Raw genomic sequence first — 20,256 nt, 5'->3', positions numbered from 1 at the left:
TTGATTTAAACCTGACGGCATTCTAGTGTTCAATCGAAAAATCCAGTAGGCTTCTCTCAACAGAATCCTCTTTTTATAATCTCCCCCTCTGAGGGGAGAAGAGACTTTTTCAATGGCAAAAGCACGAAAAGAGTTAACTCTACGATCACGTATATGAATAAAATGTTTGGCGGCATTAGAAATATTTGTATATAATTCAAATGCACCAAAATCCTTTTCTTAAATTTGCGTGAAGTGCTTTCCATGTACATTAAATCACAAATATTACAGTGAATGGCATAAATAACCCCTACACTGTTGCGATTAATGTATGTCTTGATCGGGAACGTCAGTGAATGGTCAGCATTGTGAAAAGTGACATTGACAAAGCTGCACGTTCTGCAAGGACGGCTACCACACCTGGTGAAGCCATTATATTTAATCCAAGTGTCCCGTGCAGCTTTTGTAGACCGGAACAATGAAGGAGAAAGAGAGCTGGCAATCGTGGGGGCTCTTCTGGAGACAATTCTGTAGTCGTTTTTCAAAAATATTGTAAAGTATGTCATCATCGTATAAAATGGGTAGACAATTCTTGGCAATATTCAGTATTTGTGTAAATTGGCAGCTATACATAAGAACTAAAGTAGGTATATTATCTCTTTTCTTATGAATGCTGGTGTTTTCATTTTGTTCGGTATACTGGCTTTCACCAAGCTGGCTTTCGATTTTTTGGTTTGTTTTGTGTATTATGTTTCTCCCTGTATGGTTCTGAGTACACAATGGCAAGTTTATCGCTATTTTTCACTGATTTAGTTTTGAATAACAGTTCAAATCTAGATTTATTGGATGCTATACTGATAGCCCTTTGCAGCATCCATATATACCTTATACCCTATAGCCTTGTACTCTCACGTGGCAGAGAATGTGGGCCACTCCTTGCATTTCTTGCTGTGCAGCAAAGTTCATGCCACGGTGGACACCTGGAGCAGCTGTAATGGGCAGGGACAGTACATGTTTTTCACGGCCCACTGGGTCTATGTTTTTTGCAACAACGGAGCAGCAGCACCATGGCCAGGTTATTTTCACCCTCTCCCACTATATCATGGGGCAGGCTCCCACAGAAGGCACTTATCTGCCTCCTCCTACATGGACACAATCCTGTCCCTAACAGCAGTAGGGCACAGCGTCACTAACATTACCCATCCTTCCCATCATGTGTTCGGGTGATGCGTTGCTGTGTTGGAGCTGATCAACCTGGGAGAAAGCATCCATGCCCCTGAGTGCTTGCTCAAGTACATCAAGCAGCAAACATCCTGCTGGCTGTCGCCTCACTGACTCCAACTGGACAAGTTGGTCAGTGACAATGGTCGCAACATCCTGGCTGCCCTGAACCTTGGGGAAATAACGTATGCTCCCTGCATGGCCTTTATTTAAAAAAAAAAAAATGCACTGGCTTGTGCAAGGCAATGTTCAGCCATTTTTTACGTGGTGAGGAACGCTCTCCTGGACTTGCAGCATCAGAATGGTATGCAGCTACACTGCTTAATCTGTGACATTCCAACTCGCTGGAATTCAACATTGCACATGCTCAAGCATCTGTACAAGCAGCCAGCGACGAACTGGGAACTTAAAGTGGCCCTGGAAAAAAATACTTAAAGTGCCCCGTTTTGTAACTGGGTCCAAATTGATGGAAGGCAGGGCCAGCGATACCATATTTTGGCACATTATACCACCCCAACAGAGCCAAATACAGCAGTGCAACACAAAATACTGCCAGCAGCACAAAATACATCCCAAAACCTTCCACTGGCTGGCCCCCTGGGCATCGGCCCACCGGGAACTTTCTCTGTAAGGTGTATGGCCTGCAAGCAGCAGAAAGCAGTGAACGATTTGATCATTCACCAGACTCCCTCAGCAGGGAGCATGTGTTTTGTTTTCAGGTCGGGCAGTGGCAGCTCATGCCTTTCATGCTGCAGTTGTTCCTCACCCGCATCATATGCATTTTGAAGAGACAGTGATGCTCATGCAACAGGTGGCCCTACTCCGAGGAGGAGGAGGTGCTGCCACTTGAGCAGGAGGAAGAGGAGTTGGTGTTGGTGGAGAAAGAGGATCATGATGATGAAGGTGACCTTTAAAAGGCCAGAGGTGGTTATATACCAACTTTCGGGGCAATTGGAGCAACTTTGGTTCAGCCAAATTGATTCGGATCCGAACCAAACTTTGAAAAATTGGGTGAAACAGACCCGAAATTAATCTTGATTGGTTCACTGATCTCTAGGTATAAACTACAATGGCAAGTACAGCTGCTATCCAACAGACTGCGCTGTGCTTGGTAAGCTGTGAGGAGGCTTCAGCATGCATTGCAGCTCCTGTGAGCCCTGAGTCTCTCAGATGGCTGATTGGTGGGGGTGCAGGGAGTTGGACCCCCACTGATCTCATATTGATGACCTATGCTGAGAAAAATCTTGGAGAACCCCTTTAATGATTTGCAAATGATAAAAAAAAAACAGAAACAAATTATGCAAAACATCTCGCTTTATTCAGTATTGAGTATGAGAGCCACGTGCATAAATACATTCACTTACACGCCTTGGCATCCTACCAATGAGGTTACTAATGATTGTCTGAGGAATGTTCTGCCATGCTGAATGAAGTTGGGCAAGCAAATCATCATGATCTTGTAATGACCGGCGTCACGCACAGGGAGGGAAAAGGGAAAGCCCTGCCCAAGGGAGAGGGAAAGGTGGTGACCCCTAACTCACCTTGCGGCTGGCACCTGACTGCCCTGACGTCCCTAGACAGGTTCCTCACCCGTGCGGCGATCGCGTGCCTAAACCCTGGCTTTAAAAATGAGCCCTAGATAGTGAACGGGCCGGTGGGATCGCTAGTCTGCACCACTGACACTAAGAGGGAAACACCAGGGAGAGGACAGACAATACAGAGAAACACATACACCCAGGTGGGCGACCACAGCAGACCACAAAGGTCCAACAGGGATCCGGAGGGTAACGTTCTGGACCAACAACCAGAGAACGCAGCAACACAGCTCCAGAAGGTCAGAATAGATGTCCAGGCAGGAAGCTCTATATCTGGCAACCAGAGAAGTGTGAGAGGGGAATATAAGGAGGTTGGGAGTGCTGGACAAGGAACAGCTGAGGAGAAGGAGCTACGGATCCCTGAGTGAGCCAAAAAGGGTTGCAAAGCAAACCCAGAAAGCTACCACAAGGAAACAGCCCTATCTTACATAGAGCGCGCAGCCAACCGCTGCAACTTCCTGACCCCGGGTATAACGGAGTCAGGCGTGGTTCTTGACACCCTCGTGACAGATCTGTTGCTGGTACCTAACTTTGCAATTGCTGACCAATGGTATACAAGTCCAGAGACACTGCAGGCCATGGTAGCATATTTAGGCCATACTGGCTGCTCACAGTAGCATGAGTAACATGCGGCCTTGTGCTGTCCTATTAAAATATGGCTCCTTGGACATTTTGGAGGAGTGACTGTACCACTAGGTCCACAACCAAATTAATGTAATGTCAAGCTGTAAGTGTACCCGAAATGGCTACTGGCTACTGTACATTATGTCACCCCACACCATAATCCCAGGAAGAGGACCGGTGTGCCAATCCTTTGTGAAAGCTTTTTCATGGTGTTGCCCATGTGGTCTTCAGACCCATCTCCAGCTGTCATTGTATCTGAGACTAGAGATGAGTGAAGTTTTGAAAAATTCCATTCGGCAGCTCCACAAGAAATTCAATTCATTACGAACTACTTAATCATCAATAGCTTTCCATTGTATAGAGCTCCTCAGGGGTTAAGTGGAGAGGCCGTCTGCTCCCTTTCTTGATTGAAGAAAACCCGCCAGGGGACCTGCAGCGAGCATGACTATGTCACCACGTGACGTCATGCTGGGTGCGTGCAGTGTCGTCTTCAGTGATATGCGCCCGCCACAGGTTCTTTGGTGGGTTTTCTTTCTTTAATCAAGATATAAGCGGATGGCCTCTCTGCAATCAACTAGATGAGGTGAGTATATATATATATATATATATATATATATATATATATATATATATTTCTTTTACTTTCAGCCACCATTTTAGGAAAAATTGATTAGTTACCATGAAGCGCAATGAAATTCGTCTTTGTGGCGAATCAAATTTTTCCTGAAATTCGGATCGAAGTCTACATCGGATATTTTGATTTCCTTAACGCTATCCGAGACAAAATCAGGACACATTGCTGAAAGGAAAAGACCAATACTGCAGTCTCAATTGCTGTCTTGTTGTGCACCATGATAGCCTTTGAACCCTGACCTGTAATGTCAATGTCATGCAAATGCCTTCTAATTAAGGATGAGCTAAATTAGTTCTGACCGAACCGAGTTTGATCCGAACTTTGCTATTTTCGGACGGCAAACAAACCTGAATCTTTACGGGTTCGTGCGGCACGCAGCGCGATTTCATTGCACATTTCGGCGGGAAAAAGCACTAGGGAGGAAGAAGAAGGGGTCTCACATGACCCTGAGAGGAAGTGGGGGGAGGGCTTGCCCTGATTGGCTAACCCAGGCTGTTTGTCAGCCCGGGAGACAATCAGCGCTGCAGCAGGTAGGAGGTACCCAAGCAGAACGCCATTCTGTGCTGGACTGTGAATGAGGGTGGTTGGGGGTGACGATGTACCAGAAAAACGATCTTGGGGAGTCAGGGAGAGTCAGAAATGAATAGAGCCTATTGTCAGGAAGAGTTAAGGGAAAGGCTAGGATTCCAAACAAGAAATGTGTGTGTTGTGTAGAATAGGGACAAGCAAGGCAGCTGATAGACAGGCAGAGAGAAGAGAAGAACGGAGCTGTGGATGGCTGTGCCAGCCATCAGAAGTGCAAGGGCGGCCATGCAGACCTCAAAAGCAGCTACCTGCAAGCAAATACTTTCATTTATATTTCACAGAAATCCAAGGTGTGGCAGCAATGGAGGCTACCTGTGTATTAAGGGGAAATTGAGTGTCAAGCCTCAATCACCCATTTCCATATATTCAGTTTCCACCAATTTTTTTTGGGGTGTTGCATTTAATTAAAGGGAATCTGTCACCAAAATGTCACAGTCTGCTCCGCTTACATAATGCTGTAGCACAAATAAACATGATTTAAATGGTACCTTTGTTCTTTTCTTCTGTTGTTTAACAGCAAAAACAGGGTTTTATTGATATGGAAATGAGGGCTCGCAGGTGCCCAGGGGCAGCGTTTGGCCAGTATGTGCCCAAGCTGCTCTGCCTTCTGCTTGCATAACTCCTCCCTAACGCCTCGTCTGGCCTGCCCTGTGATCCCTGAAGATGCCGTGTTTGCGCAGTTCACCGCCAGGACCGGGAATGTACACTGTTTTGACCCCTGTTGGCATCGGCCTCGCTCCCAGCAGTACGCATGCGCCAGCTAACGGCATTCTGCTAGGGATACCTGGCGGTGAACTGCGTGCGGGATCTTTGCCACTCAACAGGATGACGCAGGGATAACAGGGCACGCCAAACGAGGAGTTAGGGAGGAGTTATGCGCGCAAAAGGCAGAGCAGCCTGGGCACTTGCTGGCAGAATGCTGCCCCTGGGCACTTGCAATACCTCAATTACATATCAATAAAACCAAGTTTTTGCTTATTATGAACAAAAGAAGAAAAGAACAAAGGTACCATTTAAATCATGTTTATTTATGCTACAGCATTATGTAAGCAGTGCAGAAGGTGACATTTTGGTGACAGACTCCCTTTAAGCAGTATATATAAGATAAGATAATCCTTTAATAGTCCCACCATGGGGATATTCACAGTTACAGCAGCAAAGAGAATGCAACAACTCTAAAATGAAGGCATTACAGTGACAGATTACAGATAAATGTAAAAAATTAGGGATATAGATATCACAATTCATAGAATTCAGTCTCTGGATGGAATGATATCCACAGGAACCCGTAGGCAATGAGTGCAGTCTATCTCCGCCTGGCTCGGTGTTGGTTGTACAGCCTAACAGCAGCAGGGAGGAATGACTTCCGATAGAGCTCCTTATTATACTTGGGGTGAAGCAGTCGATCACTGACTGTACTGCCTAATGCTATCACTGTCTCAAGCATGGATAGTATCCTTATCTCACCTACCAACTGCACTGGTTCTAGGAGGGCTCCCCAGGACAGAGCTGGCCTTTCTAATCAGTTTGTCAAGTATCTTCCTGTCCCTGCTTGAAATGTTGCTACCCCAGCAGGCCACTCTGAAGAAGATGCTCTCAGCCTCCTAAGCAGGTAAAGCCTGCTGTGGCCCTTTCTGTATAGTGCAGTTTATTATTGAAGAGTACACCCAGGTACTTATAAGTGTTGACTATCTCAGTGTCAATACCCTGGATGTGCACGGGTTTATTAGGATATCTGTGCTTGCGGAAGTCCACAACCATCTCCTTAGTCTTTCTGGCATTGATCCTAAGGTGGTTATGCTGGCACCAATCCACAAATTTCCGGATCAGTTCTCTGTATTCCATGTCATCCTTGTCTGTGATGAAGCCTACTATTGCTTAATCGGAGAACTCGGCAAATCAGAGAACTTCTGTAAGAAGCAGCTAGATGAGTTGTACCTGAAGTTCAGTGTGAAGAGGAAATGAGCAAGAACTGTAGCCTGAGGTGTCCCTGTACTACAGATCACCATTTATGACACACAGTTCCAAGCTCTCACATACTAAGGTCAGTTTGTCAGGTAGTCTAGGATCCAATTGGAGAGGTGTTGGTCCACTCTTGCAAGATCCAGCTTGTCTCTTAGAAGCGCTGGCTCTATGGTGTTAAAAGCCCTGTAGAAATCAAAGAACACTATTCTCACAATGTTCTGTCCAGTGGGAGGGCCTCCTAGCTAGACATCAATGTCTCCTTGATGTCTCCCCTATGTTCACTATGTCTTTACCTTCCCTTGTATTTATGTTTGGTGTGGGTTATGTGCGGGGTCTGTTGTATGTCTAGTTGTTGTTACATGTCTGGCATGTGGTGTCTATCTTCCAGCATGTTTGCTAGACATTTTCCCCTGTAAGTCGCATTACCTCCTGAAGGGGGTGTCTGGGGTTCCCTGGAGGGGGAACCACAAGTCAGTGTGCAGCTCTACCGGGGGCCGTCATGCATCCTGTCCACATGGGGGGTCCAGGCAGTGACATGTGTGCTGGATACCTGTGTGTGTTGTTTGTACTGTGTCCTGTGAGGTGTACGGGTTCCAGTAGTGTTGCATGGGGTCCAGTCATCGTTGTTGCAGTGGCAGGTAAGTGCATGTTGTTCTTGGCTCTTACCTGCCGATCCAGTGGCTGTTCACTGCCTTTCCATTCCTTGCATCTAGGCCGGTTGAGACTCCTATTCATCCGTTTCTTGGAAGAACAGGTCGTCTCTCCCCTGCTCCTATTCCAGGGATTATCAGGATGACTCAGGGTCCGAGGTTCCTGGGTATGATCCGTCCTACCATCCAGGTCTGCTCATACGGTTAGGAGTCAGGGCGAGGATTAGGGAAGCATAGGAGGTGACCTGCTCCCTTTTTCCTGTTTCCAGGCCTAGTGGCATATTCTGCCAACTCATACTGTCACGATGGGGAGTGAGGGAAACTCCCCACTGTACAATGTGAGTTTGCGGGATATGCCACTAGGCCTGGCAGCAGGAAAAAAGGAGCAGGTCACCTCCTATGCTTCCTTAAACCGTATGAGGGGAGATAACTATTGTGTGGGGCACTAAGGGGACATTCATCGTCTCATGTCCAGCACTAGGAAATGTTTTATTTATATATTTTTTTTAATGACTGATTGGGTGGGGGTTGCAGGGAAGTTGTTTAAGGTGGGGGCCCAACCATTTCTAGTTATGCCCCTCTGTATACTATTAGATTGTGATCTGTTTGGCCACTGCTGTTTTAGGCTACTTTCACACTAGCGTTTTAGTTTTTCGGTATTGAGATCCGTCGTAGGGGCCTCAATACCGGAAAATAAGCCTTCAGTTTTTCCCCATCCATTGTCAATGGGGACAAAACTGAACTGAACGGAAAGCTCCAAAATGCATTCCATTCCGTTAAGTTGCATTACCATACCGGAGAGCAAACCGCAACATGTTGTAGTTCGCTTTCCGTCCTGGGATGCAGAGCAAGACGGATCCAGCATGACCTCTAATGCAAGTCAATGGGGACAGATCCTTATTCTTTGACACAATAGAAAACAAATCTGTCCTCCATTGACTTTCAATGGAGTTCATGACGCATCCGTCTTGGCAATGTTAAAGATAATACAACCGCATTCGGATGCAGGCGGTTGTATTCTCAGTACGGAAGCGTTTTTGCTGAACCCTGCCAGATCTAGTAAAAATGCTAGTGTTAAAGTAGCCTTAGGGCTCTTTCACACTTGTGTTATTGTCTTCCGGCATAGAGTTCCGTCGTCGGGGCTCTATGCCGGAAGAATCCTGATCAGGATTATCCCCATGCATTCTGAATGGAGAGAAATCCGTTCAGGATGCATCAGGATGTCTTCAGTTCCGGACCGGAAAGTTTTTTGGCCGGAGAAAATACCGCAGCATGCTGCGCTTTTTGCTCCGGCCAAAAATCCTGAACACTTGCCGCAAGGCCGGATCCGGAATTAATGCCCATTGAAAGGCATTAATCCGGATCCGGCCTTAAGCTAAACGTTGTTTCGGCGCATTGCCGGATCCGACGTTTAGCTTTTTTTGAATGGTTACCATGGCTGCCAAGACGCTAAAGTCCTGGCAGCCATGGTAAAGTGTAGTGGGGAGCGGGGGAGCAGTATACTTACCGTCCGTGCGGCTCCCAGGGCGCTCCAGAGTGACGTCAGGGCGCCCCACGTGCATGATGATGTGATCACATGGACCACGTCATCCATGCGCATGGGGCGCTCTGACGTCATTCTGGAGCGCCCCGGGAGCCGCACGGACTGTAAGTATACTGCTCCCCCGCTCCCCACTACTACTACGGCAACCAGGACTTTAATAGCGTCCTAGCTGCCATAGTAACACTGAACGCATTTTGAAGACGGATCCGTCTTCAAATGCTTTCAGTTCACTTGCGTTTTTCCGGATCCGGCGCGTAATTCCGGCAAATGGAGAACACGCCTGATCCGGACAACGCAAGTGTGAAAGAGCCCTAAGTCAATTGATACTTGAATTTTGTGCCATGTCTTGTACTTTCTGTGGATTTTTTTTATATGGGAAAAGTTATAACATTTCAATACAATTTCATAGTATGTTGTTCATAAATAATAAAATGTGTTTTATTCTTGGCAGTTGACTGTACCAGGAACTTAGAGAAACATCTAATATCTTCAGATTTTGAAGCAGATGATCATGATATCATACAAGATACATTTGAAGAGCATGCCAATATCAAAGATATATCTTCATTTAATCCCAGCAACAATGCATTATTTGATCCTTTTAAACAGGTCCAATCTTCTTATTCATCACAGACTGTAACACAGAATAAAAGTCACAGAAAGGGTGTTAAACATCAAACGGCTTACGTAAGAGGGAAGCCATTTTCATGTTTGGAATGTAGAAAATGTTTTAACCTGAAATCGGATCTTGTTACACATCAGAAACTTCACACAGGGGAGAAGCCATTTTCATGTTCAGAATGTGAGAAATGCTTCCAGAAGAAATCAGCTCTTGTTGTACATCAGAGAATTCACACAGGGGAGAAGCCATTTTTATGTTCAGAATGTGGAAAATGTTTTCCGCAAAAATCAGCTCTGGTTATACATCAGAGAATCCACACGGGGGAGAAGCCATTTTCATGTTTAGAATGTGGTAAATGTTTTATCCAGAAATCAGACCTTTTAAGACATCAAAAAATTCACACAGGGGAGAAACCATTTTCATGTTTTGAATGTGGAAGATGTTTTCGCTATAAATCAGATATTGTAAGACATGAGAGAATTCACACAGGGGAGAAGCCATTCTCATGTTCAGAATGCGGGAAATGTTTTTTGTATAAATCAGATCTTGATATGCATCAGAAAATTCACACAGGTAAGAAGCCATTTTCGTGTTCAGAATGTGAGAAATGCTTTCAGAAGAAATCAGCTCTTGTTGTACATCAGAGAATTCACACAGGGGAGAAGCCATTTTTATGTTTGGAATGTGGGAAATGTTATAGCTGTAAATCAGCTCTTGTTCTACATCGGAAAACTCACACAGAAGAGAAGCCATATTCATGTTCAGAATGTGGGAAAGGTTTTATCCAGAAATCAGACCTTTTAAGACATCAAAAAGTTCACACAAGGGATAAGCCATTTTCACGTTCAGAATGTAGAAAATGTTTTAACCAGAAATCAGCTCTTGTTGTACATCAGAGAATTCACACAGGGGAGAAGCCATTTTTATGTTTGGAATGTGGGAAATGTTATAGCTGTAAATCAGCTCTTGTTCTACATCGGAAAACTCACACAGAAGAGAAGCCATATTCATGTTCAGAATGTGGGAAAGGTTTTATCCAGAAATCAGACCTTTTAAGACATCAAAAAGTTCACACAGGGCAGAAGCCATTTTCACGTTCAGAATGTAGAAAATGTTTTAACCAGAAATCAGCTCTTGTTATACATTAGAGAATTCACACAGGGGAGAAGCCACCTTCATGGTTAGCCCATTAGTGACTTAAGTGTTTTTACGGTGGTCACTATTGTTGAGCGAATTGAAGCATCCGAAATTGAATTTGATCCGAAGTTTAGGAAAAATTTTATTTGCCACAAATCCAAATTTCCTCGCCCTTCTTGGTAAATGATCATTTTTTTTCTAATATGGTGGCTGAAAAAATAGTGGATATAAAAGGTCTACACACCCCTGTTAAAATGTCAGGTTTCTGTAATGTAAAAAAAATGAGACAAAGATAAATAATTTCAGCATTTTTTCCACCTTTAATGTGACCTATAAACTGTCCAACTCAATTGAAAAACAAACTGAAATCTTTTAGGTAGAGGGAAGAAAAAATATTAAAATAAAATAATATCGTTGCATAAGTGTGCACACCCTCAAACTAATACTTTGTTGAAACACCTTTTGATTTTATTATAGCACTCAGTCTTTTTGGGTATGAGTCTATCAATATGTCACATTTTGACTTAGCAAGATTTGCCCACTCTTCTTTGCAAAAACACTCCAAATCTGTCAGAATGCTAGGGCATCTTCTGTGCACAGCCCTCTTCAGATCACCCCACAGATTTTCAATCGGATTCAGGTCTGGGCTCTGGCTGGGCTATTCCAAAACTTTAATCTTCTTCTGGTGAAGCCATTCCTTTGTTGATTTGGATGTATGCTTTGGGTCATTGTCATGCTGAAAGATGAAGTTCCTCTTCATGTTCAACTTTCTAGCAGAAGCCTGAAGGTTTTGTGCCAATATTGACTGGTATTTGGAACTGTTCATAATTCCCTCTAGCTTAACTAAGGCCCCAGTTCCAGCTGAAGAAAAACAGTCCCAAAGCATGATGCCACCACCATGGTTCACTGTGGGTATGGTGTTCTTTTGGTGATGTGCAGTGTTGTTTTTGGCGCCAAACATATCTTTTGGAATTATGGCCAAAAAGTTAAACCTTGGTTTCATCAGACCATAACACCTTTTCCCACATGCTTTTGGGAGACTTCAGATGTAATTTTGCAAAATATAGCCTGGCTTGGATGGGTTTTTTTTCCGTAAGAAAAGGCTTTCGTCTTGCCACTCTACCCCATAACCCAGACATATGAAGAATATGGGAGATTGTTGTCACATGTACCACACAGCCAGTACTTAACATATATTCCTGCAGCTCCTTTAATGTTGCTGTAGGCCTCTTGGTAGCCTCCCAGACCAGTTTTCTTCTTGTCTTTTCATCAATTTGGAGGGACGTCCAGTTCTTGGTAATGTCACTGTTGTGCCATAGTTTCTCCACTTGATGATGACTGTGTTCCATGGTATATCTAATGACTTGGAAATTGTTTTGTACCCTTCTCCTGACTGATACCTTTTAACAGTGAGATCCCTCTGAGGATCATGGCTTTTGCTGTGGGATGCGACTAAAAAATTTTCAGGAAAGACCAACTAGAACAGCTGAACTTTATTTGGGGTTAATCAGAGGCACTTTAAATGATGGCAGGTGTACAGTCCTGGCCAAAAGTTTTGAGAATGACAAAAATATTAGTTTTCACAAAGTTTGCTGCTAAACTGCTTTTAGATCTTTGTTTCACTTGTTTCTGTGATGTAGTGAAATATAATTACACGCACTTCATACGTTTAAAAGGCTTTTATCGACAATTACATGACATTTATGCAAAGAGTCAGTATTTGCAGTGTTGGCCCTTCTTTTTCAGGACCTCTGCAATTCGACTGGGCATGCTCTCAATCAACTTCTTGGCCAATTCCTGACTGATAGCAACCCATTCTTTCATAATCACTTCTTGGAGTTTGTCAGAATTAGTGGGTTTTTGTTTGTCCACCCGCCTCTTGAGGATTGACCACAAGTTCTCAATGGGATTAAGATCTTGGGAGTTTCCAGGCCATGGACCCAAAATGTCAACGTTTTGGTCCCCGAGCCACTTAGTTATCACTTTTGCCTTATGGCACGGTGCTCCATCGTGCTGGAAAATGCATTGTTCTTCACCAAACTGTTGTTGGATTGTTGGAAGAAGTTGCTGTTGGAGGGTGTTTTGGTACCATTCTTTATTCATGGCTGTGTTTTTGGGCAAAATTGTGAGTGAGCCCACTCCCTTGGATGAAAAGCAACCCCACACATGAATGGTCTCAGGATGCTTTACTGTTGGCATGACACAGGACTGATGGTAGCGCTCACCTTTTCTTCTCTGGACAAGCCTTTTTCCAGATGCCCCAAACAATCGGAAAGAGGCTTCATCGGAGAATATGACTTTGCCCCAGTCCTCAGCAGTCCATTCACCATACTTTCTGCAGAAGATCAATCTGTCCCTGATGTTTTTTTTGGAGAGAAGTGGCTTCTTTGCTGCCCTTCTTGACACCAGGCCATCTTCCAAAAGTCTTCGCCTCACTGTGCGTGCAGATGCGCTCACACCTGCCTGCTGCCATTCCTGAGCAAGCTCTGCACTGGTGGCACTCCGATCCCGCAGCTAAATCCTCTTTAGGAGACGATCCTGGCGCTTGCTGGACTTTCTTGGACGCCCTGAAGCCTTCTTAACAAGAATTGAACCTCTTTCCTTGAAGTTCTTGATGATCCTATAAATTGTTGATTGAGGTGCAATCTTAGTAGCCACAATATCCTTGCCTGTGAAGCCATTTTTATGCAACGCAATGATGGCTGCACGCGTTTCTTTGCAGGTCACCGTGGTTAACAATGTAAGAACAATGATTTCAAGCATCACCCTCCTTTTAACATGTCAAGTCTGCCATTTTAACCCAATCAGCCTGACATAATGATCTCCAGCCTTGTGCTCGTCAACATTCTCACCTGAGTTAACAAGACGATTACTGAAATGATCTCAGCAGGTCCTTTAATGACAGCAATGTAATGCAGTGGAAAGGTTTTTTGTCGATTAGGTTAATTTTCATGGCAAAGATGACTATGCAATTCATCTGATCACTCTTCATAACATTCTGGAGTATATGCAAATTGCTATTATAAAAACGTAAGCAGCAACTTTTCCAATTTCCAATATTTATTTAATTCTCAAAACTTTTGGCCACGACTGTATGCTGACTCCTATTTAACATGATTTTGAATGTGATTGCTTAATTCTGAACACCGCTACATCCCCAGTAATAAGAGGGTGTTTAAACTTATGCAACCACATTCTTTTTGTTTTTTTTTGTTTTCTTCCCTCTACTTAAAAGATTTCAGTTTGTTTTTCAATTGAGTTGTACAGTTTATAGGTCACATTAAAGGTGGAAAAAGTTCTGAAATAATTTACCTTTGTCTCATCTACCTTTTTTTACATCACAGAGACCTGACATTTTAACAGGGGTGTGTAGACTTTTTATATCCACTGTATACTTACCTCATCCACTTGATGGCGGAGAGACAGTCCGTTCCTTGATTGAAGAACATCTCCCAAGGGATTTGCAGTGAGCGTAAAGACGTCACCACATGATCACGCTGGTCGTATATAACTGTTGACATCACCGCGCACAGCCTGCGTGATCACGTGGTGACATCTTCACGCTCGATGCAGGTCCTTTGGCGGCTTTTCCTCAATCAAGACGGGAGCGGACAGCCTCTCCACAATCGAGTGGATGAGGTAAGTATAATTTTTTTTTTATAGAGAGACAAAAAGAGCACCTTGCTATCAGAGGTAGGTACGGGGTTTGGAGTGATGATTGGGGCCACCGTGAGAGGTCCCCAAACATGCATGGTCTCTGGTATTGAATGAATACTGGTGATTAAAGGACATATACAGTTAAAAGTGAAAGTATGTTTTCCTTTTTTATATCTGCTTGGTGAGAGGAAATAAAAAATAAAATAAAATAAAAAACAACTAAAGTTTCCCAAAGGCAAAACCCAGCCTCTGATGGTAAATACAGGGCCTATGGGAAAATCCAAAAAATAGAGGTAGCTAACGTACACACAGCAGTCTCTACCTTGCCAGGCAGGGCCCATTACGGTGCACAAGCATCACTTGCCACATTTGCATGCCCCAGAAAAGCAAAATAAATAAAAAATTGAATGTCCAAACCTGCCAAAATATATTTTAAAAGTATCAAAATGTCTAATAAAATACAAGTGAGAATAAAATAGTAAAAAGCAGTCCATGCCATCTGAAACCATCACAGTCGCCCTTTTCACATGAAACAATCAAAATGACCAAAAATTGGAACCATTTCTTTTGCATATTCAGAGCATAAAGGTATAGAGTTTAAAATTAAATTATCACAGAAAGCAAGAAACAATTAAAACATAACTTTTAATATATATTAAGTAAAAAGAGCCCAATTAGGGCTATCAATGTATATCCCAACATAGCACTGCTATACCGATAATTAATGATAAACTTGGCTTCGGGGCAAATAAGGGCTACATAGCGGGAAATCTGACCCTGTCGGAACGCTAGATAGTGGCTCAGCCCAGAGGCACACCCTGATGGTGGATGCCTTCTGTCCTCGTACCTAAGCCTAAAATGCCTCTAGAGGCCCTAACAAAATTGTGAAAGAAATAATACCCTAAATCCCGACACGTTTCCCCAGGTACAGTAAATTGATAAAGGTTCATGAGGGGGCAAAGAGGGCAATACAACATAAACAATTGATAAGATAATCATCTGTTATTGAAGACCTTACAGAGCAATACCTGAGCAACAACCTAGTGTAAAAAGATACATGTGGGCTCCAAAAATTACCAATGTAGGCTATTTACAGTCAGCGCCGTGGAGAACCAATAACAAAGCAATACAATATAGCAAGGTCCATGTGGACCACTCATGTGCGCCAACTTCCTCAGGATGTAAGGCTCTCCATTGAGCAGAATAACCGCTACCTTTAAAACGTCCACATTTGGGTTTAAATACCCGTTTGGGGAGGGGTTAGAGCGATGATGCACCATGGGTCGGATGTAAACACAGCCATTCCTGATAAGAATCACAAATTATGTGATAGACCATGTGATAAATCACATGCTGAGGAATAGAATAATGTCACATGATGAATCATGTGATAAACCACATGATAAAGTGGCAGAAAGACACAATACCCTGCTGATAAAAGATAATATACCATTAGTACAAGATACGCCCATTGTATCTCTACCTAACACTCATCTAAAAAACATTATTTTAACTAACACCAGAGTATGAGAATGGAGTTAAGGAAGGTCACATAGATAGCAGATGAAACAATATTGCGACAGACCTGCCTTCCAAACCAATACATACACAGCAAATTAGATGGTAGACTATTACATTATCCCTCCCCAAATAGATACTAACCCACAATTAGGAATTGGGTATTTAAATGATGCCAACTTTATATAGGGTTGAAACTACCCAAATAATAAACCAACCCTTTTTCTATAATGTACAAAACTTGGCGCTTCACGCATCGATACAACTTTTTGTCTGCTACTGGGCAAAAACCATTTGTCCTATACTAAATCGAGTGTGCGGATTACAAATCCGAAGTCAGAATTGTTGTAACACCTCACAAAATTTTGCTATGCAGAAGTATGGCTAAATGAATTAAGCACTTGGAAAGCATTGAATAATTTTGAACAGAACGAGTTTTACTCCAACAATTACCTGATCTACATCAAAGTTTGCGTAGTAAACAGTGTATGAAAATGTAATGGAATAACAAAATTTCTAAAAGTCTTGTTTTTCAGTTTAAAAGTCTTACTTGAGCAAGGCCCAGTACTGTTAAAAATGCTTCAGGCATCTGCTTTTGCATTTGTGAACGGTCATATTTTACCATTGCAAAAACCAGCAGTAGTCCCCCATCATGTTGGGATTCCAGCAGCCTTGATACCATTGTAGAAATATCTTTATGGAACCGTTCTCCATGTTCGTCACTTACGTGTCCCAAATTGGGTGGGAAAAAGTCAAGATGGGAATGTAAGAAATGCATTTTCAATGACATTTGGCAGCCAAGTTTATATGATGTAAGCATGTTGTCTACAAATTCAGCATAGTTTGCAACTCGTCTGTTCCTACGGAAGTTCTGCACTACTAGCACAAATGCATCCCAAGATGCAAGTTCCAGAGGGTTGAGTTTTGTTCTGAATGTGTCATCATGCATTAGTTTGTTGATTTCGGGGCCAATAAAAATTCTGTCCTTTATTTTAGTATCAGTTTTCAGTGCGCTAAACTTCTCCAAATACTGGAAACCATTTCCATCACTATCAAGTGCAATTGCAAAATTTTTCATTAAACCAAGTTTTATGTGAAGTGGTGGAAGATAAACTTGAAGTCGATCGACCAGTGATTTGTGTTGTACATTGTACTGACCAACTGTGTGCTCGACTCTGAGAGGCCACTGTCTCATTTTGTAATGATTGTTGTCATCACGACTGTTCCATAGGCACAAGAAACGCATATGCTTTGTGTACCCTAACTGTAGGCCAAGCAGCAGTGCTACCACTTTCAGGTCAGCACATACAGGGAGTGCAGAATTATTAGGCAAGTTGTATTTTTGAGGATTAATTTTATTATTGAACAACAACCATGTTCTCAATGAACCCAAAAAACTCATTAATATCAAAGCTGAATATTTTTGGAAGTAGTTTTTAGTTTGTTTTTAGTTTTAGCTATTTTAGGGGGATATCTGTGTGTGCAGGTGACTATTACTGTGCATAATTATTAGGCAACTTAACAAAAACAAATATATACCCATTTCAATTATTTATTTTTACCAGTGAAACCAATATAACATCTCAACTTTCACAAATATACATTTCTGACATTCAAAAACAAAACAAAAACAAATCAGTGACCAATATAGCCACCTTTCTTTGCAAGGACACTCAAAAGCCTGCCATCCATGGATTCTGTCAGTGTTTTGATCTGTTCACCATCAACATTGCGTGCAGCAGCAACCACAGCCTCCCAGACACTGTTCAGAGAGGTGTACTGTTTTCCCTCCTTGTAAATCTCACATTTGATGATGGACCACAGGTTCTCAATGGGGTTCAGATCAGGTGAACAAGGAGGCCATGTCATTAGATTTTCTTCTTTTATACCCTTTCTTGCCAGCCACGCTGTGGAGTACTTGGACGCGTGTGATGGAGCATTGTCCTGCATGAAAATCATGTTTTTCTTGAAGGATGCAGACTTCTTCCTGTACCACTGCTTGAAGAAGGTGTCTTCCAGAAACTGGCAGTAGGACTGGGAGTTGAGCTTGACTCCATCCTCAACCCGAAAAGGCCCCACAAGCTCATCTTTGATGATACCAGCCCAAACCAGTACTCCACCTCCACCTTGCTGGCATCTGAGTCGGACTGGAGCTCTCTGCCCTTTACCAATCAAGCCACGGGCCCATCCATCTGGCCCATCAAGACTCACTCTCATTTCATCAGTCCATAAAACCTTAGAAAAATCAGTCTTGAGATATTTCTTGGCCCAGTCTTGACGTTTCAGCTTGTGTGTCTTGTTCAGTGGTGGTCGTCTTTCAGCCTTTCTTACCTTGGCCATGTCTCTAAGTATTGCACACCTTGTGCTTTTGGGCACTCCAGTGATGTTGCAGCTCTGAAATATGGCCAAACTGGTGGCAAGTGGCATCTTGGCAGCTGCCCGCTTGACTTTTCTCAGTTCATGGGCAGTTATTTTGCGCCTTGGTTTTTCCACACGCTTCTTGCGACCCTGTTGACTATTTTGAATGAAACGCTTGATTGTTCGATGATCACGCTTCAGAAGCTTTGCAATTTTAAGAGTGCTGCATCCCTCTGCAAGATATCTCACTATTTTTGACTTTTCTGAGCCTGTCAAGTCCTTCTTTTGACCCATTTTGCCAAAGGAAAGGCCTAATAATTATGCACACCTAATATAGGGTGTTGATGTCATTAGACCACACCCCTTCTCATTACAGAGATGCACATCACCTAATATGCTTAATTGGTAGTAGGCTTTCGAGCCTATACACTGCGTGCAGAATTATTAGGCAAATGAGTATTTTGACCACATCATCCTCTTTATGCATGTTGTCTTACTCCAAGCTGTATAGGCTCGAAAGCCTACTACCAATTAAGCATATTAGGTGATGTGCATCTCTGTAATGAGAAGGGGTGTGGTCTAATGACATCAACACCCTATATTAGGTGTGCATAATTATTAGGCAACTTCCTTTCCTTTGGCAAAATGGGTCAAAAGAAGGACTTGACAGGCTCAGAAAAGTCAAAAATAGTGAGATATCTTGCAGAGGGATGCAGCACTCTTAAAATTGCAAAGCTTCTGAAGCGTGATCATCGAACAATCAAGCGTTTCATTCAAAATAGTCAACAGGGTCGCAAGAAGCGTGTGGAAAAACCAAGGCGCAAAATAACTGCCCATGAACTGAGAAAAGTCAAGCGTGCAGCTGCCAAGATGCCACTTGCCACCAGTTTGGCCATATTTCAGAGCTGCAACATCACTGGAGTGCCCAAAAGCACAAGGTGTGCAATACTCAGAGACATGGCCAAGGTAAGAAAGGCTGAAAGACGACCACCACTGAACAAGACACACAAGCTGAAACGTCAAGACTGGGCCAAGAAATATCTCAAGACTGATTTTTCTAAGGTTTTATGGACTGATGAAATGAGAGTGAGTCTTGATGGGCCAGATGGATGGGCCCGTGGCTGGATTGGTAAGGGGCAGAGAGCTCCAGTCCGACTCAGACGCCAGCAACGTGGAGGTAGAGTACTGGTTTGGGCTGGTATCATCAAAGATGAGCTTGTGGGGCCTTTTCGGGTTGAGGATGGAGTCAAGCTCAACTCCCAGTCCTACTGCCAGTTTCTGGAAGACACCTTCTTCAAGCAGTGGTACAGGAAGAAGTCTGCATCCTTCAAGAAAAACATGATTTTCATGCAGGACAATGCTCCATCACACGCGTCCAAGTACTCCACAGCGTGGCTGGCAAGAAAGGGTATAAAAGAAGAAAATCTAATGACATGGCCTCCTTGTTCACCTGATCTGAACCCCATTGAGAACCTGTGGTCCATCATCAAATGTGAGATTTACAAGGAGGGAAAACAGTACACCTCTCTGAACAGTGTCTGGGAGGCTGTGGTTGCTGCTGCACGCAATGTGATGGTGAACAGATCAAAACACTGACAGAATCCATGGATGGCAGGCTTTTGAGTGTCCTTGCAAAGAAAGGTGGCTATATTGGTCACTGATTTGTTTTTGTTTTGTTTTTGAATGTCAGAATTGTATATTTGTGAAAGTTGAGATGTTATATTGGTTTCACTGGTAAAAATAAATAATTGAAATGGGTATATATTTGTTTTTTGTTAAGTTGCCTAATAATTATGCACAGTAATAGTCACCTGCACACACAGATATCCCCCTAAAATAGCTAAAACTAAAAACAAACTAAAAACTACTTCCAAAAATATTCAGCTTTGATATTAATGAGTTTTTTGGGTTCATTGAGAACATGGTTGTTGTTCAATAATAAAATGAATCCTCAAAAATACAACTTGCCTAATAATTCTGCACTCCCTGTACAGCTTGGAGTAAGACAACATGCATAAAGAGGATGATGTGGTCAAAATACTCATTTGCCTAATAATTCTGCACTCCCGGTATTTTCTATTTATGTTCTAAGTATTTGATCATTTTCAAAATTAACTCCATAGAAGCATGGGTCTCTTTCATTCCAACCGCATGAGCCAATGGAACAG

The sequence above is a fragment of the Bufo bufo genome, chromosome 6, assembly GCF_905171765.1.
Source record: "Bufo bufo chromosome 6, aBufBuf1.1, whole genome shotgun sequence".
Lineage (NCBI taxonomy): Eukaryota > Metazoa > Chordata > Amphibia > Anura > Bufonidae > Bufo > Bufo bufo.
This window is presented reverse-complemented; position numbering follows the sequence as displayed.